We start from the raw sequence: 22,460 nt of genomic DNA, 5'->3' as shown, positions 1-22,460 counted from the left end.
CTCTGCTGTTGTCCTTTGTGGGTAACCAGATGAGTATACAACTTACAAAGTGCTGAGTAAACTGCTTCTGTTGGGACCCACAGCAGGGTGACCAAACCACCAAACCAGAGACACTGTGGATGGAGGGAGAAACCCCAAGAGCTGATTAGGGCTGTGTTAGGACTGATTTAAATCTACCTGATGCCAAGGCCAGGCAGTCATTCCCATGATGGTACTGGTCACAATCCGGGCTCTTCTCAGTGTGAAACTGCCCACTCTACCTCTTTTCCAATGAAGCACAAAGAAGAATACAACTAACACCTGAGAACAGAAGCTCCCTCCCTCTGGTAGAAACCCCACTTGTCCTCTAAGACCAAATCTCCAGAGATGCTCGACGATGCCTGTCTTAAGCCACCCACCATGCTGATAAAGGTGGGTCATGCAGAGGAAGAGAAAAGCAATGCCAGTGTAAATGTCTGGCCCCAGGATTGAGAAGCACTGTAGCACTCATCCTCTCTCCTCCACCGCTTTATGCGTGCTCAGAGAAGCACACAGGCAGGCGGCATTCTCACCATTGCGCGTGTGGCAAAATTCCTGCACCCAGAACTCATTCTGTCTAACTTCTCAGAGGTCGTCTGTTCCCTTCCACTAATACACGTCTTCTCTCAAGCAGTGTCTTTTTGACCTAGCAGAAAATACTTAAATTTCTGAATCCAGAGTAATTTCAGTACATTGCTGCTGCACCTCCATTACAATTGTCCACTAAGCAATCAGAAAATTGCTAAAAAGCTGCTTTACTGTTTCCATTCCATCAACAAAATCATTTGTTTTCCTTTAAAAGAACAGAGCGAATGGTTAGATTATTAAATCTTAGCACTGATCAACTGAGCCATATTCTGAGGGCTCTCTTTCCAACCCCATTGCCCACAGCAAGAAATGGGGTGTTTTTTATATGTCAAATTATCTGTTAAAAAGAATGTCCTGATTTTCTAATCATAAAACAGTAATTACTTTGCACACGCAGCATGTTCCATTCTAACACTAAAAAGGAAAATGTCAATTTAATTCAGGAAGCTTCCCAGTGTCAAGATAATATGGTAGCTTTTTTAAATGCAATTAAGTGTAACTCCTGTCAGTGAGATGGTTTAAAATATTTGCTCAGAGAGGAGAAGAAATGGGTGACCTACTTCTTGCAATTTGCACTCAGAAGGCATCTTCTGAGCCCGTCCCATTGGTGGTGGGATGTCAGAAGATGCTGCAAAGCCCTCACCGCACAAAGGGTCAGCACATGCTCCTTTCCCCGGGGCCCATTCCATCTCCCACCGCTGGGGCCAGCCCGCCGGGCCTGGACTCCATGCTACAGTTATTTTTTTAAAACCTTTGATCTCATTATTGCAGACGAGGTTTTTTGGTTTGTTTTTAAATCACTTGTAGTTAATCTGTTCATTAAGGCTTTGAGTTCATTCCTTGAAAAAGTGTAGTCAGTCGAGCCACCCTTGGGGAAACAGAGGTGGAGATGCCCGGCGTGGACACTGCCCCTTAAGGACAGGCAGCCCAAAACAAACGCTCTTGTCTCCCACTGATATGCTTTTCTTCATTTCAGGTCAATCTCTTGGGGCAAAGAGAACATGCCACTAAAGCTAGCAAGAACATTTCTTGATTAATAAATTCTTAATTTTAACACCTCCCACGCTGTCTCCTTGGAAAGAGGAGAAGGCAACTTGCAATCAGCATTCCAAACAAGCCCCTTCTCATCCTCATCCCTCCTGCTTATTTCCTATCATCAAACTGGTGTGTGTGTGCGTGCGTGCGTGCGTGCGTGTGTGTGTGTGTGTGTGTTGGGGGGGAAGGGCTTGTTTTTCCAGAACTGGACACGGCCTCCTAATTCCATCCTCTTTACAAGGGGTTATGGTACCAAGGTCCCCGAGCATTCTTTCTCTTGTTCTGCGCCTCTGATTAATTCTCCTCTTAGAAAGCTCTTTTGCTTCTCACTGCAGCTTGCAGAGGGGCTACAAGCTTTACTCATGAATCGTTTCATTTGGTAGAAATTTTCCAGTTTTTACCCCTTTAGAAGTAAGGTCTTCCTCTCCATTTGGTGTCTTCAGTTACAGGACATTGCCTGTAAGGCTCAAGGCTTGATTGGCTTTGCCCACACCCAGTTATCAGTTTGCCTTAAACTTGGAGCTATTGGGAGTCTCAGGTCTTCCAGCTTAGTGAGTGAAGTTTAGGTGTGACATGCATCCAGGAAGTGGGAGAAAGGGAGAAAAAGAGAATGTTCACCAGTCCACATCCCTTTATCTGGTCTTTTCTCTGCTACTCTTGGGCTGCAGAAGGTGGGCAGACCTGGCCCACAGAAGGAGGAGGAGGGCCGCACCATCTCTAGGCCAGGCATTGCCAAGTCTTATCTCTTCATGGGGGAGGATAGAAAATCCAGAGCTCCCACCACCCCTCACTAACCATCAACTCTCTTGACCCTGTGCAAATGGACAGAGCAAAAGAAACTGGGAAGAGGTGTCTGGCACAGGAGACCTCATTTCTGGCCCCAAGCACAACTTGCTATCTTATGTATGCGCAGAAACTTGGAGCTTCGCTGCCATTTCTGTGTTCCTTCCCTTCTCTCCCGCATGTGACCAAAGGAACGTGCCAGTGGTCTCGCCAACAGAGCCCTGGGGGTGACCATCTTGGGACCCAGAGGCCATGCAGTCTCTTCAAAGGAGTTCTGCTTGGGGGTAGAAATAGGTGTTCCTCCACAGTGCGTGGCCCCAGCTATTATTTTCATTTTCAAGAGACCAAGAATTGGAGGAATCGATTTCCGGTCTCTGCTGTGTCCCTGGATGGCGCCTGTGCAGGCGGTGGGAGGCTATGGGGGCAGCAGGCCCGGGGGCTGATGCGAAGGCCACACGATCCTCACGTGCGGAGGCCACAGCATCATGTTTAATTGCCAGGCAGATGCGTCGCCGTTCAAGCTCAGTTCTGGGGTTGTTTTGCATAAAGTTTTGCCAACGTGTTTTTGTTTGTTTTTTTTTTTTCTGTATGTATAATTGCCTTTTTATAAAAGGTTTTGAAGTATTGTCTCAGTGATAAAAAGAGAGCGATGTTAACGGTTGTTGTATATTTCACCGTATCCAATTGTAAGTATTTGAAGGGTACAGCGAAGCCTTAGCGTGCAAGAGCGTTTGTGCAGGAGGTGTCCTCTGACACCCAGGAGGTGAGGGGATCGGAAAGTTTCGGATTCTTTGTAAATGCCCCGCTTTTCTTTCTCTCTGTGTGTATATTTACATGCCTTAGCACACGCCCTCCCACCCTGATCCCTTTGCCCTGTCGCCAGAACAACCAGAACTCTGGTGCACTGCCAGTACAGGACAAGTCGACAGAACCCTAATCAGTTATCTCTCGTGTGCCAGGGGAGGAAGAGAAACTCCATAGTATTCTTTGTAGAATATACATACCTGTAGGATGCTGTGTAATGGGAAACCATAGAATTGGGCTTTTGTCATTTCAAAGTTGGAGAAATGTATGAATAAAATGTATAAAACACAAAAAGGTAGTTGTCTCCTCAGATTGCAGGCCAAACAGCTTGGGGACAAACCACCGGAGGATCACTTCCCGGCTCCAGTGTCCACCCTGGCAGCCTGGGTCGTCAGCCTGGCTGTGCAGATTGCATTCTGAAAGCGGTTCAAGCTCAACTACTCGCATTTGGATGCAGATTTTAAATAGCTTCAGTTTCAAAAAAAAAATCCAAGTTTGACAGCTCCTGGGAAGAGACGTCCAAATTGGTTTGAGTGGTGTAGGCACCCAGCATGGAAAGGCTGTCCCTTGCTTGACATTTGCATAGAAAGCCTCAGGAGGAAGTCTGCTGCCCTTAGTGTTGGGTGGTTGGCTTTGGCCTCTGGTCTTTGGTCTGAGACGTCGCCCCTCGCGTGCCTCAGTGACCTAGTTTACACACTTCCTTCCCGGCCCTGGGCCCGGGCTCTGCCCAAGTACAGAACCATGGTGGCTTCAGAAACCCACAGTTGCATGTGTCCAGTGCCGACACCCCCAGAAATACCCCGGCCTGAATGTGCTCGCACGGCTCACCCCATTTTTTTTTCTCTAACTGCTCACTTTAAGAAGACGCATATTAAGGAAACATAAACAGGAGCGATTATTTACTTTAGTCAAGTAAACCTCACCCTATCAAAAATACATAGAAGAGTCTAGGTCACATTCAGACACAAAAAATTGAGCCTCTGGCCTTCTGATTCAGGGAATCCCAAGTCATCTTTCTGCAGACTTCTTACCCTAGATGTACAGACAACCGAAAGCATAATGCTACCATTAAGCTTATTTTCTGCACTTGAGGGCATTGAAGACACATCCAACGTGTCACTGGAAATGACTAGAAACACATATTTCTATATTTTGCCCAGGTTACAGTAATATGATAAGCTGAATAATAACACTGGGTATCATTCCGTGACCTGCTGCAGCAGAGCCTGGGAATCTGCAACAAGAACGCAGCGATATTGGTACAGGGTAGTAGACAGTGACCATGAGTTCAAGGTCACCGAGAGTAGTGACCTTGAGTACCCTGAGAGTACCAAGCCCCCTTAAAGGACAATGCAATAGTGCAGCTAGTAACCCAAGGTAGCGTCTGACTTTCTCCAGGAATGAACACACAGGCCACAGGGCCTGCTGTGAAACCCCATGGTCAAGGCGGTGTCGAGCATCCTGCACCCGCTGGCCTGCTCTCCACGCTCCTCCCCCATCCTCACATTTCAGTGAGTGGTGCCCAGAAACGGTTTGGCCAGAGACTCATTCTTAGGCTAGATCATTAAACGCTTCAAGCGTCTGCTGTTCCCTCTTCACGTCTCAGGAGAGGGGGAGACAAAGCTCCAGGCCCTCGAGATGTTAAACTGAGGCTGGAGATGGGGAAATCGAGCCCACTCACAGCCCATTTGTGGGCTGGTCCCACACAAATCAACAGCTCACCATAGGATTTCCCCTAGAACTTTCTAGGGTGGTGGAAATGTTCTATTTCTTACTTGGGGTGGTGGTTACATGGGTATGTGCCAGACACATCGAACCTAAGATCTGTGCATTCTACTGTATGTAAAATACACCACAGTTACGAAAAAGAAAAGAGAAAAATCGTATGATCGTCTTCACAGCTACCAAAAAAACATTTCACAAAATTCAGCCCCCATTTCTAGTTTAAAAACAAACAAAAACTCTTACAAATAAGATAGAAAATATCCTCAGCAGATACATAGCAATTTCAACCCACAGCCAACATAATCCACCTAAAGGTGACACAACAAAGGCATTACAATTGCCATTATCTTTTAAATTATCTAAATAACACATGATCTTCATAGAATGATTAGAAAATATGGATAAAACAAAAAGGAGACATTCAAGCAGATTCTGCCACTTGGAGATAACTGCTATAAACACTTCTGTGTATCTCTGCCAAGCTAGTATTTTTCCAGGGAAATATACCTCTATATATCTGTATTTTTAATGCAGTGAGGGGGGGGGGCATACGAAACACATACTAACCACACATACTAAAATATTCTCCTCCTGCCATGATTATTTGATATTGCTTTTAAAGCACCACCCAGAAACAGAGCAAAGAAGTATCAACGTTGGAAAAGATGAGACAAAATTGTGCATATTTGCTAATAATATCATCATATATCTTGAAGTACCAATGAGAACAACTGGCGATCCATTCAAGTTAATAAGGAGCAGGTACAAAATCACTCAATGCTATTCTTATATATTAGCAATAAAGTTAGAAAATTTTAATGGTAAAAGTAGATGCCATTCTCCATTGCAAAAAGTTTTTAAAAACCAACAAAATCCATGGGATTTATATGAAAAGACCTCAAAGATGCACTGAGAATGGAAAAGACTTGGATAAACAGAGAGAAGTGTTTCTGGGTGAAAAAACTAAGTATTTTAATGGCATCAATTTTTTCCAAATTAATGTGGAAGTTTAATACAGCACCAAATCAAAATCCAAACAAAAATGTTGGACCTTTACAAAATGATTATTCATCTAGAAGAATAAACAGTGGGATTTTTTTTCTAATTTTAATTTTAATTAAAGGAAATACTAGGGAAAAGAGTCAAGGAGGGATGAATAGCTCTTCCAGATTTTAATCTGTTCCAAAGCTAAGACAATTAAGACACCATACACCAAAAGTAGTTTTAGACAAAGAACTCTTTGATGAAATGATAGAAAATGAAAAGAATACAGAATTAACTAGTCAGTAAAACTCTGGAAGACAGTAACTTTTTAAGTTTATACAGAAGAAGTCACAAAGCGACTGAAAGATTTGATCCCTTAAAAATATAAACTTTTACATGAAAATGTTATAGACCACAAACTTGGAAAGACATTTTGCAGCAAATATGATATACAAAGAGTTGCTATATTTATTATACAATGAACTTATTATATATAAACTGGGTAAAAATACTAACATCCCAATATATGAACTAAGGACAGAAACATTTAACAGACAATAAAATGTATAAACCATGAAAGAAAAGGATCGATAAAGTTGAATTAAATTAAAAACTAAAAAGTTCTGTTTACAGAAGACACCATAAACAAACCAAAAAGATAAGCCACAAACCTGGAGATGATGCTAGTGGCACATCTAAATGACAAAGAATTATCATCAGTAATTTGTAAAGAACTTCAAAAAATCACTTTTTAAAAAAAATTTATTTATTTTATCTTTGGCTGCATGGAGTCTTCGTTGCTGCACACGGGCTTTCTCTAGTTGCAGCGAGCAGGGGCTACTCTTCATTGTGGTGCACGGGCTTCTCATTGCGATGGCTTCTCTTGTTGTGGAGCATGGGCTCTAGGCACACGGGCTTCAGTAGTTGTGGCACGCAGGCTCAGTAGTTGTGGCTCGTGGGCTCTAGAGCGCAGGCTCAGTAGTTGTGGCGCACAGGCTTAGTTGCTCTGCGGCATGTGGGGTCTTCCTGGACCAGGGCTTGAACCCGTGTCCCCTGCATTGGCAGGCGGATTCTTAAGCACTGTGCCACCAGGGAAGCCCCAAAAAATCACTTTTAAAAGAGAAAAAAATGGACTTCCCTGGTGGCGCAGTGGTTAAGAATCTGCCTGCCAATGCAGGGGACACGGGTTCGAGCCCTGGTCCAGGAAGATCCCACATGCCGCGGAGCAACTAAGCCCGTGCGCCACAACTACTGAGCCTGCGCTCTAGAGCCTGCGTGCCACAACTACTGAGACCACATGCTGCAACTACTGAAGCCCATGTGCCTAGAGCCCGTGCTCCGCAACAAGAGAAGCCACCACAATGAGAAGCCCGCGCACCACAACGAAGAGTAGCCCCCGCTCACCGCAACTAGAGAAAGCCTGCATGGTGAAGCGAAGACCCAACGCAGCCAAAAATAAAATAAATTAATTAAAAAAAAAAGAAAAAATGAGCAAATATATAAACAGGCAACTCACAGAAGATAAAATCTAAATGGCCTTTCTTGAAACTCACAAATAATCAGGAAAATTAGAAATTAAAGTCTTAATAACGGATTTCACATTCCACTAACAGCAGACTATGTGATTTGGACCAACCCTCATACTTAAGACAACTAAAACAGTTGATTGAAATATTTAAAACATCTGCTTAGAGATGTTAGTAAACTAACAAGATAGTGAAGAATTACAGGGTCAGGATTAGGAGGAAACTGATGCCCAAGGGAGGGAGTGAGCATTTAGGGCCACTTTCCTCTGTGGATATTTGCCCACTCCAGAGGAGGCGGCTAAGAGACCCAGTAGCACTTGGGACAGCTTCCCAGGGGTGGGGGGAAGGGATGAGAGCCAGGGCATATTGGGGGAGGGGGGGATTGAGGAGGGACTAGTGAACTTCCCTCACTTTCAGTGGGGACCCTGAAAGTCTGCCTCCTAGGAGTAATGGTGACCCATCAGTAGACAGACCCTCACAGTGACTGCTCAGCTTCAAACCTTCTCAAGCCCTGACATTCAGTGGAAGTAATCCCAGATTGCTTGTGCCAGGTGCCTCGCAGAAGAAAATGTCATTCCTCTCTGGAGGAAGAGATCATCATCCTAGGCCTCAATTATTTTCCACAAATATTTAGCAGATACAATGTCTGACGAACAACATGAGGAGAAAATAGGCAAATAGATGGATACATCTGTATAAATAAATAACACTAATGTTTGGTTGGATTTTAAATATACACAGAATTAAAATACATGCTAACTCTGACATATAAGTTGGGAAGGAGGAAAAAAAATCAATATGCCTTAAGGGCTTTACATTGTCAAGGGAGAGGGTATGAGCATTAATTAATGTTAAATTTTTGTGAGTCAGGGATGCAAGTTTACAGTAACCACTAAAAGAAAAATAAAAGAGGGACCTCCCTGGTGGTCCAGTGGTAAAGAATCTGCCTTCCAATTCAGGGGATGCAGGTTTGATCCCTGGTCGGGGATCTAAGATCCCACATGCCGTGGGGCAACTAAGCCTGCACGCCACAACTACTGAGCCCGCATGCCTCAACAAGAGAGCCCATGTGCTGCAAACTACAAATAACTACAAAGCCCACGCGCTCTGGAGCCTGCGCACCCCAACTACAGAGCCCATGTGCCCTAGAGCCTCTGTGCCACAACTAGAGAAGAGAAAACCCACACGCCACAACTAGGGAGAAGCCCACGCACAACTAGAGAAGACCGCGCGCCGCAACAAAAGATCCTGCATGCCTCAACGAAGATCCTGCGTGCTGCAACTAAGATCCGAAGCAGTCATAAATAAATAAATAAATAAATAAATGAACGAATGAGTGTGTAACTTCCAAGGTAATAAAATGTACAAAAATAAAAAATGATCAATCCAAAAGAAGGCAAGAAAGAAGAGAAACAATAATAATAGTATAGAAGGGACAAATTGAAGGCCCTTAGTAAGAAAGTAAATGTAAACCCGAATATATTTTAAATTCTTCATTAAATGGAAATACACTAAATGCTCTAATTAAAAGAAAAAGATGGTCAGACTGTACTTTTAAAAATTTTAGTCTCTAGACTTACGAGACACATCTTAAGCATTAGGTAAAGGTTTACAATAAAAAGGACAGAAAAGATATATTGTTAAAACACTAGCCAAAAGAAGCCGGTGTAGCTATATTAATTTTAAAGAAAATAGACTTTTAAGGCAAAAAGCATTACTAGAGATCATTTCATCATGATAAAAAAGTTCAATCCACTAGGAAAATATAACAGTTCTATACTGGTAATCACCTAATAACCCAGCCTCAAAGTAAAGGGAAAAAGTGACAGAACTTCAAGGAGTAATAGACAAATCAGTGTAATAGTGGGCTATTTTAACATACCTCTCTCGGTAATGATATGCAAGCAGACAAAAAATTAGTAGGGATATAGAAGATTTGAACAACAGGGACTTCCCTGGCAGTCCAGTGGTTAAGACTCCATGCTTCCAATGCAGGGGGCATGGGTTCCATCCTTGGTCAGGGAACTATGATCCCACATGCTGCATGGCGTGGCCAAAAAAAAAAAAAAAAAAAAAAGATTTGAACAACATCAAACACCTAGGAATAAGTCTAACAAAAGACGTGCAAGACTCCTTATGTAGGTTATAGTTTATAAAATGTTATTGGAAAACTTGAAAGAGGACCTAAATAAAGGGAGAAATACACAGTAGTCATGGCTGGGAATATGCAACATCATAAAGATGTTAATTTTCCTCAAAATGGTCTACAGATTCAATGCAATCAAATTTAAAATTTCGAGGGCTGTGTTTTTTTTTTTTTTTTTGGTTGTTTTATTTGTGGAACTTGACAAACTGATCATAAAATTTGCATGAAAATTCCAAGGATCTAGAATAGTCAAAGCAATATTGAAGGAGAAGAACAAGGTATGAGAACTTCCTCTAAAGACTCTTTTTTCATTGAAATATAGTTGATTTATAATATTGAGTTAGTTTCAGGTGTACAGTATAGTGATTCAGGTTTTTTTTGGTTTTTTTGGCAAATTATGTTCCATTATAGGTTATTACAAGATATTGGGTATAATTCCCTATGCTATACAGTAAACACTTGTTGCTTCTTTATTTTATGTGTAGTAATTTGTATCTGTTAATCCCATACTCATAATTTGTCCCTCCCTGCCTCCCTCTTCCCTTTGGTAGCCATAAGTTTGTTTTCTATGTCTGTGACTCTGAAGACTTTTAAGATTTACCATAAAGATATAGTAAGTAAACAAGTGTGATATTAGCACAAGGACAGATATATAAACCAATGGAACTGAATAGCTCAGAAAGAGTCCCAGCATATTTGGACATTGGCAGAGCGGTGGGCAGTGGGGGAAGGACAGTCTTTTCAATAAATAATGTGAGGACGATTGGATAAACATGTGAAAAAATAATAATTCTTGATCCCTACTTTACATCAGACATACAAATCAACTCTGGACAGAATACAGATCTAAATGTGAAAGGCAAAACAATAAAGCTTCTACAAAGTAGTATTCTAGAATATCCTTATAATGTAGGATAGGAAAAGATGATTTAAACAGGACACAAAAAGCATAAACCATAAAGAAAGAGACTGATTAATTAGACTATTAAATTTAGGATCTTAAGAATGAATTAAGACATTTATCAAAAGACAGGATTAAGAAGCTGAAAAGGCAAGCCATAGAATGGGAGAAAAATATTACAAAATATATATGGCAACGGGTGATTTCCTACAAATCAATAAGACAGACAACCCAGTGGAAAAATGTATGAGACTTCAACATGTACCTCACAAGAGTGGATATCCAACTAACCAAAAAATATATTCTCAACATCAGTAGTAATCAGGGGAGTGTACAGTAAAACATCAAGATATCACTATCCACTCAACACATCAAGATATCACTATACACTCAACACACTGGTGGTGTCAAACAGTAGCAAGTACTGGTAATGATGTCAAGGAATGGGGACTTCATACACCATGGAAGGGAATGTAAATCAGCAAACAGTTTGGTGTTATCAACTAAAGTTGAAGATATGAATAACCCATGACCCAGTTATTCCACTCCTTAGTATATATACAATGGAAATGCACATACTTGTACAGAATATTAATATGTACAAGAATATTAATAGTAGCATTATTCTTAAGAACCCCAAAGTGGAAATAATCCAGATATCCAGCAGCAGTAGAATAAATAAATAAGTATATAAATTGTACTATAGTCATGCAATGAGATACTACATAGCAAGGAAGATGGGCAAACAATAGCCACACAAAACAACATGGATAAAACTCACAAATATAATGTCAAATAAAAAGAAGCTACACACAAAGGAATACATAGAGTATGATTCCATTTACATAAACGTTGAAAACAAGCAAAACTGTAGTGTTGAAAGATACTTGCTATACAGATGGCCAACAGGCACATGAAAAGATGCTCAACATCACTAATTATTAGAGAAATGCAAATCAAAACTATAATGAGATATCACCTCATACCAGTCAAAATGGCCATCATCAAAAAGTCTACAAATAATAAATGCTGGAGAGGGTGTGGAGAAAAGGGAACCCTCCTACACTGTTGGTGGGAATGTAAATTGGTACAGCCACTATGGAGAACAGTATGGCGTTTCCTTAAAAAAACTAAAAAAAGAACTACCATATGACCCAGCAATCCCACTCCTGGGCATATATCCAGAAAAGACAAAAACTCTAATTTGAAAAGGTACATGCGGGCTTCCCTGGTGGCGCAGTGGCTAAGAATCCGCCTGCCAATGCAGGGGACACAGGTTCGAGCCCTGGTCCAGGAAGATCCCACATGCTGCATAGCAACTAAGCCCGTGCACCACAACTACTGAGTCTGTGCTCTAGAGCCCACGAGCCACAACTACTGAAGCCCACATGCCTAGAGCCCATGCTCCGCAACAAGAGAAGCCACCGCAATGAGAAGCCCATGCACCGCAACAAAGAGTAGCCCCCGCTCACCGCAACTAGAGAAAGCCCACACTCAGCAACAAAGATCCAACGCAGCCAAAAATAAATAAAAATTTAAAAAATAAATTAATTAATTTTAAAAAAAGAAAAGGTACATGCACCCCAACGTTTAGAACTAGCAGCACTATTTACAATAGCCAAGATGCGCAGGCAACCTAAATGTCCATTGATGGGTGAATGGATGAAGAAGATGGGGTATATATACACAACGGAATATTACTCAGCCATAAAAAAGAATGAAATATTGCCATTTGCAACAACATGGATAGACCTAGACATTATCATACTAAGTGAAGTAAGACAGACAGAGAAAGACAAATATCATATGATATCACTTATATGTAGAATCTAAATTTTAAAAAAATACAAATAAGCTTATTTACAAAACAGAAATAGACCCACAGATATAGAAAACAAACTTACGGTTACGAAAGGGGAAAGGGGAAAGGGGAAAGGGGAAAGGGGGTGGGGGTGGGATAAATTAGGAATTTGAGATTAACATATACACACTCCTATATATACAATAGATAACCAACAAAGATTTACTGTAGAGCACAGGGAACTCTATTTTGTAGTATTTTGTAATAACCTATAAGGGAAAAGAATCTGAAAAAGAACATATATATAACTGAATCACTGTGCTGTACACCTGAAACTAACACAACATTGTAAATCACTATAGTTAAATTAAAAAAAAAAAAAAGACAGCCTAGCAGACGAGTTATGGCCCAGTTCCCCTCTTAAGTCAGGAGATGATGTTACTCTAAAGTGCACCAGCTCCCTCAGTTACATCAGTTAATCCATCCACCTGCCTACTTCATCCCTCCACTTGGATGTCGAATAGGCATCTTAAACTCACCAAGCCCCAACCATAAACAAAACGAAAAGACAGCCTACACAATGGGAGAAAATATTTTTCTCCCAGCACATGCTGTGGCCAACAACGGATTAATTTCCAAATATACAAACCGCTTATACAGCTCAATATCAAAACAACAAACCGAATCAAAAAATGGGCAGAAGACCTAAACAGATGTTAATCCAAAGACATCAGATGGCCGATAAGCACATGAAAAGATGCTCAACATCACTAATTATTAGAGGAATGCCAATCAAAACTACAATGAGGTATCACATCACACCAGTCAGAATGGCCTTCATCAAAATGTCCACAAATAATAAATGCTAGAGAGGGTGTGGAGAAAAGTGAACCCTCCTACACTGTTGGTGGGAAGGTAAATTGGTACAGCCACTATGGAGAACAGTAGGGAGGTTCCTTAAAACGTAAAAATAGAGTTACCATATGCTCCAGTAATCCCAATCATGGACATATATCCAGAGAAAACTCTAATTCAAAAAGATACATCCACCCCAACATTCAAAGGAGCACTATTTACAATAGCCAAGACATGGAAGCAACCTAAATGTCCATCAACAGATGAATGGATAAAGAAGATGTGGCACATATATACAATGGAATATTAGCCACCCATAAAAAAGAATGAAATAATGCCATTTGCAGCAACGTGGATGGACCTACAGATTATAACACTAAGTGAAGTCAGACAGCGAAAGACAAATATCATATGATATCACTTATATGTGGAATCTAAAAACAAATGATACATGTGAACTTATTTACAAAACAGAAACAGACTGGTTCAAGATGATGGAGTAGAAGGCCGTGCACTCACCTCTTCTTACAAGAGCACCGAAATCACAACTAATTGCTGAACAACCATCGACAGGAAGACACTGGAACCCACCAAAAAAGATACCCCAGATCCGAAGACAAAGGGGAAGTCACAATGAGATGGTAGGAAGGGTGCAATCATGATAAAATCAAATCCCATAACTGGCCAGTGGGCGACCCACAAACTGGAAAACAATTATACCACAGAAGTTCTCCCATTTGAGTGAAGGTACTGAGCCCCCTGTCAGGCTTCCCAGCCTGGGGTCCAGCAACAGGAGTAGGAATCCCCAGAGAATCTGACTTTGAATGCCAGAGGGATCTGATTGCAGGACTTCCACAGGACTGGGGGAAACAGAGACTCCATTCGTGGAGGGCACACAAAAAGTCTTGTGTGCACCAGGACCCAGGGGAAAGGAGCAGTGACCCCATAGGAGACTGAACCAAACCTAACACCTAGTGTTGAAGGGTCTCCTGCAGAGGCGGGGTAGGGGGTGGCTGTGGTGCACCACAGGGACAAGGGCACTGGCAGCAGCAGTTCTGGGAAGTACTCATCAGCATGAGCTCTCCCGGAGGCCACCAGTAGCCCCACCATACAGCCTGTAGGCTCCAGTGCTGGTTCACCTCAGGCCAAAAAACTAACAGGGAGGGAACACAGCCCCACCCACCAGCAGACAAGCAGATTAAAGTTTACTGAACACTGACCCTGCCCACCAGAGCAAGACTAAGCTCTACCAACCACCAGTCCCTCCCATCAGGAAGCTTGCACAAGCCTCTTAGATAGCCTCATCTACCAGAGGGCAGACAGCAGAAGCAAGAAGAACTAAAATCCTGCAGCCTGCAGAACAAAAACCACAATCACAGAAACTCAGACAAAATGAAAAGGCAAAGGATTATGTCCCAGATGAAGGAACAAAACCCCAGAAAAACAACCAAATGAAGTAGAGATAGGTAACCTTCCAGAAAAAGAATTCAGAATAATGATAGTGAAGATGATCCAGGATCTCGGGAAAAGAATGGAGGCAAAGATTGAGAAGATGCAAGAAATGTTTAACAAAGACCTAGAAGAACTAAAGAGCAAACAAACAGAGATGAACAATACAATAACTAAAATGAAAAATACACTAGAAGGAATCAATAGTAGAATAACTGAGGCAGAAGAATGGATAAGTGACCTGGAAGACAGAATGGTGGAAATCACTGCCGCAGAACAGAACAAAGAAAAAAAAAAGAAAAAAAATGAAGACAGACTAAGAGACTTCTGGGACAACATGAAACACACCAACATTCACATTATAGGGGTCCCAAAAGGAGAAGAGAGAGAGAAAGGACCTGAGAAAATATTTGAAGACATAATAGCTGAAAACTTCCCTAACATGGGAAAGGAAACAGTCAACCAAGTCCAGGAAGCACAGAGAGTCCCAGGCAGGATAAACCAAAGGAGGAACATGCCGAGACACACAGTAATCAGATTGACAAAAATTAAAGACAAAGAAAAAATATTAAAAGCAACAAGAGAAAAAAGACAAATAACATACAACGGAACTCCCATAAGGTTATCAGCTCATTTCTCAGCAGAAACTCTGCAAGTCAGAAGGAAGTGGCATGATATATTTAAAGTGATGAAAGGGAAGAACCTACAACCAAAAATACTCTACCCAGCAAGGCCCTCATTCAGATTTGATGGAGAAATCAAAAGCTTTACAGAAAAGCAAAAGCTAAGAGAATTCAGCACCACCAGACCAGCTTTGCAACCAATGCTAAAGGGACTCCTCTAGGCGTGAAAGAGACTAGCAACTTAAAAAAAAAATTGGGAACAGCAAAACCAAAACCTACAATAGATACACACACACAAAAGAAAAAGCAACCCAAACACAACACTAAAGATGGTCATCAAACCACAAGAGAAGAGAATAAAAGAGGAAGGGAAGAAAAAAGACCTACAAAAACAAACCCCAAACAATTAAGAAAATGGCAATAGGAATATCGATAATCACCTTAAATGTAAATAGATTAAATGTGCCAACCAAAAGACACAGAATGGCTGAGTAGATACAAAAACAAGACTGTATATATGCTGTCTACAAGAGATCCAACTCAGACCTAGGGACACATACGGACTGAAAGTGAGGGGATGGAAGAAGGTATTCCACACAAATGGAAATCAAAAGAAAGCTGGAGTAGCAATACTCATATCAGACAAAATAGACTTTAAAATAAAGACTGTTATAAGAGACAATGAAGGACACTACATAATGATCAAGGGATCAATCCAAGAAGAAGATATATGGGTGCACCCAACATAGGAGCACCTCAATATATAAGGCAAATACTAACAGCCATAAAGGGAAAAATCGACAGTAACATAATAATAGTGGGGGACTTTAACACCCCACTTTCATCAATGGACAGATCATCCAGACAGAAAATCAATAAGGTAACACATGTCTGAAATGACACAATAGACCAGATGAACTTAATTGATATTTATAGAGCATTCCAACCAAAAGTAGCAGAATACACATTCTTCTCAAGTGCACAGGGAACATTCTCCAGGATTGACCACATCCTGGGCCACAAGGTGAGCCTTGGTAAATTTAAGAAAATTGAAATCATATCAAGCATCTTTTCCGTTCACAACACTATGAGATTAGAAATAAACTACACAAGGGACTTCCCTGGTGGTGCACTGGTTAAGAATCTGCCTGCCAATGCAGGGGACACGGGTTCAACCCCTGGTCTGGGAAGATCTCACATGCTGCGGAGCAACTAAGCCCATGCGCCACAACTACTGAGCCTGTGCTCTAGAGCCCATGAGCCACAACTACTGAGCCTATGAGCCACAACTACTAAAGCCCGCATGCCTAGACCCCATGCTCCACAACAAGAGAAGCCACCACAATGAGAAGACCGCACACCACAATGAAGAGCAGTCCCCACTTGCCACAACTAGAGAAAGCCTGTGCGCAGCAACAAAGACCCAATGCAGCCAAAAATAAATAAATAATAAATAAAATTTTTTTTAAAAAAGAAATAAACTACAAGAAAAAAACTATAAAAAAATGAACACGTGTAGGATAAACAATATGCTATTAAACAACCAATGGATCACTGAAGAAATCAAAAAAATACCTAGAGACAAATGAAAACGAAAGCACAATGATCCAAAACCTATGGGATGCAGCAAAAGCAGTTCTAAGAGGCAAGTTTATAGCAATAAAATCTTACCTCAGGAAACAAGAAAAGTCTCAAATAAACAACCTAACCTTACACCTAAAGCAACTAGAGAAAGAAGAACAAACAAAACTCAAAGTTAGTAGAAGGAAAGAAATCATAAAGATCAGAGCAGAAATAATTAAATAGAGACAAAGAAAACAATAACAAAGATCAATGAAACTAAAAGCTGGTTCTTTGAAAAGATAAACAAAACTGATAAACCTTAAGCCATGGACTTCGCTGGTGGCACAGTGATTAAGAATCCGCCTGCCAATGCAGGGGACACAGGTTCGAGCTCTGGTCCGGGAAGATCCCAGTTGTCGTGGAGCAACTAAGCCCATGCGCCACAACTACTGAGACTGCACTCTAGAGCCCACGAGCCACAACTACTGAGCCCACATGCCACAACTACTGAAGCCATGTGCCTAAGAGCCCGTGCTCCGCAACAAGAGAGGCCACCGCAATGAGAAGCCCGCGCACTGCAACGAAGAGTAGCCCCCGCTCGCCACAACTAGAGAAAGCCTGCACACAGCAATGAAGACCCAATGCAGCCAAAAAAAAACCTTTAGCCATACTCATCAAGAAAGGGAGAGGACTCAAATCAATAAAATTAGAAATGAAAAAGGAGAAGTTACAACTGACAACACAGAAATACAAAAGATCATAAGAGACTACTACAAGCAACTATATGCCAATAAAATGGACAACTTGGAAGAAAAGGACAAATTCTTAGAAAGGTACAGTCTCCAAAGACTGAACCAGGAAGAAATAGAATATATGAACAGACCAATCACAAGCACTGAAGTTGAAACTGTGATTAAAAATCTTCCAACAAACAAAAGCCCAGGACCTGGTGGTTTCATAGGCAAATTCTATCAAACATTTAGAGAAGAGCTAACACCTATCCTTCTGAAACTGTTCCAAAAAATTGCAGAGGAAGGAAAACTCCCAAACCCATTCTATGAGGCTACCATAACCCTGATACCAAATCCAGACAAAAATACCATAGAAAAAGAAAACTACAGGCCAATATCACTGATGAACATAGATGCAAAAATCCTCAACAAAATACTAGCAATCCAAATCCAACAGTACATTAAAAGGATCATACACCATAATCAAGTGGGATTTATCCCAGGGATGCAATGATTTTTCAATATTGGCAAGTCAATCAGTGTGATACACCACATCAACAAACTGAAGAAAAAAAACCATATGATCTTCTCAATAGATGCAGAAAAAGCTCTTGTCAGCACCCATTTATGATAAAAACTCTCCAGAAAGTGGGCATAGAGGAAACATACCTCAACATAATAAAGGCCATATACAACAAACCTACAGCTAACATCATACTCAATGGTGAAAACTGAAAACATTTCCTCTAAGATCAGGAACAAGACAAGGATGTCCACCCACTCTCGCCACTTTCAACATAGTTCTGGAAGTCCTAGCTACAGCAATCAGAGAAGAAAAAGAAATAAAAGGAATCCAAATTGGAAAAGAAGTAAAACTGTCACTGTTTGCAGATGACATGATACTATACATAGAAAGTCCTACGGACGCTACCAGAAAACTACTAGAGCTCATCAATGAATTTGGTAAAGTTGCAGGTTACAAAATTAATACAAAGAAATCTGTTGCATTTCTATACACTAACAATGAAAGATCAGAAGGAGAAATTAAGGAAACAATCCCATTTACCATTGCAACAAAAAGAATAAAATGCCTAGGAATAAACCTATCTAAGGAGACAAAACCTGTACTTTAAAAAACTATAAGACACTGATGAAAGAAATCAAAGAAGACACAAACAAATGGAAAGATATACCATGTTCGTGGATTGGAAGAATCAATACTGTCAAAATGACTATACTACCCAAGGCAATCTACAGCTTCAATGCAAACCCTATCAAACTACCAATGGCATTTTTCACAGAACTGGTACAAAAAGTCTTAAAATTTGTATGGAGACACAAAAGACCCTGAATAACCAAAGCAATCTTGAGAAAGAAAAACGGAGCTGGAGGAATCAGGGTCCCTGACTTCAGACTATACTACAAAGCTATAGTCATCAAAACAGTATGGTACTGGCACAAAAATAGAAATATAGATCAATGGAATAGGATAGAAAGCCCAGAAATAAACCCATGCACCTATGGTCAATTAATCTATGACAAAGGAGGCAAGACTACACAATGGAGGAAAGAGGCTCTTCAACAAATGGTGCTGGGAAAACTGGACAGCTACATGTAAAAAAATGAAATTAGATCATTCTTTAACACCATATATAAAAATAAGCTCAAAATGGATTAAAGACCTAAATGTGAGACAGGACACTATAAAACTCCTAGAGGAAAACATAGGCAGAACACTCTCTGACATAAAACACAGCAATATCTTTTTCAATCCACCTCCCAGAATAATGGAAATGAAAACAAAAATAAACAAATGGGACCTAATTAAACTCAAAAGTTTTTGCACAGCAAAGGAAACTATAAGGGCTTATGCTGATGGAGCAGAGCCAGCAGTGCCAGGATGGTGCTGCTGGAGAGTGAGCAGTTCCTGACAGAGCTGACCAGGCTCCTCCAGAAGTGCTGGTTGTCGGGCAACGTGTTCATCACCCTGAAGAAGTATGATGGTCGAACTAAACCCATTCCAAGGAAGGGTTCTGTGGAGGGCTTTGAGCCCTCAGATAACAAGTGTCTGTTAAGAGCTACTGATGGGAAAAAGAAGATCAGCACTGTGGTGAGCTCCAAAGAAGTAAGTTTCAGATGGCTTATTCAAACCTATTGAGAGCTAACATGGATGGGCTGAAGAAGAGGGACAAAAAGAGCCAGAGTAAGAAGAGCAAAGCAGGGCAGTGAAGGGCACCAGATTTCCCGCTTTCAGCAGCTAACCACTGAATTGCTACTTTTCCTTTGGTTTTTACTTTTGGCCACAAAGCTGGGTTTCTGATTCCCCTACAATAACTGTTTTCATGTGAGATTAGGGTCACTTTTGGATGGAAGAAGGGCTGTAGTGTTTACAGGGTAGTTACAAGAAGCCAGTTTATTTTAGATCTGGCTAAGTGGTCTGTGTTGTATGTTTGTATGTTTCTGGATAATAGTTTACGGTCTCTGTAGCCGTCTGTGAAGAGCACTGTATCATTAAACCTGTATTTATCGGCACTGACCATCTTTTATTCCTTTTCCCACCCCATAAAAAGTTTCTGGCAATAGCTCCTCATTCTGGAATGATGTGATTATGAATAGGCTTTAGGCCCTGTCTTATGGGTTACTGGAATTGAAACCTGACAATTTTATAAAAAGTTGTGTTATTTCATGGGTATTTTTCCCAACTTGCTGTATAATTTTATCATCATGGTTCCTTTAGCAAATTTGAATGAGTTCTCATAGCCAAATGAGAGTTTGCTTAAACAAACTAAGGATAAGCCTATTACAAAATCATCAAGAATAAAGATTCCAAGTTAAAAAAGAAAAAAAAAAGGAAAACATAAACAAAACGAAAAGACAACCTACAGATTGGGAGAAAATATTTGCAAATGATGTGACCAACAAGGGATTAGTCTCCAAAATTTACAAACAGCTCATGAGGCTTAATATCATCAAAACAAACAACCCAATCAAAAACTGGGCAGAAGACCTAAATAGACGTTTCTCCAAAGAAGATATACAGATGGCCAAGAGGCACATGAAAAGATGTTCAACGTCACTAATTATTAGAGAAATGAAAATCAAAACTACAATGAGGTATCACCTCACATCAGTCAAAATGGCTATCATCAAAAAATCCACAAACAATAAATGCTGGAGAGGGTGTGGAGAGAAGGGAACCCTCCTACACTGTTGGTGGGAATGTAAATTGATACAGCCACTATGGAGAACAGTATGGAGGTTCCTTAAAAAACTAAAAATAGAACTACCGTATGACCCAGCAATCCCACTCCTGGGCATATATCCAGAGAAAAACATGGTCCGAAAGGATACATGCACCATAATGTTCATTGCAGCACTGTTTACAATAGCCAAGACATGGAAGCAACCTAAATGTCCACAGACAGATGAATGGATAATGAAGATGTGATACATATATACAAAGGAATATTACTCAGGCATTAAAAAGAATGAAATAATGCCATTTGCAGCAACATGGATGGACCTAGAGATTGTCATACTGAGTGAAGTAAGTCAGACAGAGAAAGAGAAATATCATGTGATATCCCTTATGTGTGGAATCTAAAAAGAAATGATACAAATGAACTTACTTACAAAACAGAAACAGACTCACAGACTTAGAGAACGAACTTATGGTTACTGGGGGGAAGGCTGGGGTGAAGGGATAGTTAGGGAGTTTGGGATCAACATGTACACACTGCTATATTTAAAATGGATAACCAACAAGGACCTACTGTATAACACAGGGAACTCTGCTCAATGTTATGTGGCAGCCTGGATGGGAGGGGAGTCTGGGGGAGAATGGATACATGCATATGTATGGCTGAGTCGCTTTGCTGTGCACCTGAAACTATCATAATATTGTTAAGCGGCTATACTCCAATATAAAATAAAAAGTTAAAAAGAAACAGACTCACAGACATGGAAAACAAACTTATGGATACCAAACGGGAAGGTCAGGGCGGTGGGGTGGATAAATTAGGAGTTTGGGATTAGCAGAACACACTACTATATATAAAATAGATAAACAACAAGGTCCTACTGTATAGCACAGGGAACTATATTCAATATCCTGTAATAAACTATAATGGAAAAGAATCTGAAAAAGAATATATATAGGTGTGCATGTGTGTAACTGAATCACTTTGCTGTACACCTGAAACACTGTAAATCAACTATACTTCAATAAGTCACTTACCCACTCTTAGCCTCAGTGAGTTTGCAGAAGTATTTTGCTTGTGGCCTCAGTAGTTAAGTCAGGTTGGAAAAAAAGGGCCAAGCACCGGTTTCTGTCCCAAACACCAGCACAGAGTTGTGCCACTATTACTCCAAATACTTAACAAGTTAAGGATAGCTCCAGGGAATTAAACGTAGGAGAAAAAATTGAAAACTCATGGTATGACTCAATTTATTTAAAGCACAGAACAAAGGAAACTAATCTATAGTGTTAGAATTCAAGACAATAGCTACCCTTCTGGGGAGTAGTAGCCTGAAGGAGGACTTTGGGGAGTGCTGGTCCCATTCTTTTTTTTTTTTTTCTTTTTGCCACGCTGTGCAGCATGCGGGATCTTAGTTCCCCGACCAGGCATCAAACTCATGCCCCCTGCAATGGAAGTGCAGTCTTAACCACTGGATCACCAGGGACGTCCCCCATTCTGTTTCTTGATCTGGATACAAAATACACAGATGGGTTCACTTTGTAAAATTTCAGTGAGCTGTACACTTAGGATTTGTGCCCTCTTCTGAATGTGTGTCATACTTTTCTTTTTAATAAATTTATTTATTTATTTATTTTTGGCCGCTTTGGGTTTTTGTTGCTGCATGCGGGCTTTCTCTAGTTGCGGCAACCAGGGACTACTCTTCATTGCGGTGCGCGGGCTTCTCATTGC

The 22,460-nt window shown here is 40.9% G+C and overlaps 1 pseudogene; it reads left to right on the top strand.

The window, feature by feature from the left end:
* The first annotated feature begins 19,432 nt into the window (after window positions 1–19,432).
* On the top strand, window positions 19,433–20,052 carry LOC118888889 (annotated as a pseudogene).
* Window positions 20,053–22,460: the final 2,408 nt, after the last annotated feature.

This window comes from Balaenoptera musculus, chromosome X (assembly GCF_009873245.2).
Source record: "Balaenoptera musculus isolate JJ_BM4_2016_0621 chromosome X, mBalMus1.pri.v3, whole genome shotgun sequence".
NCBI lineage: Eukaryota > Metazoa > Chordata > Mammalia > Artiodactyla > Balaenopteridae > Balaenoptera > Balaenoptera musculus.
This window is presented reverse-complemented; position numbering and strand designations above follow the sequence as displayed.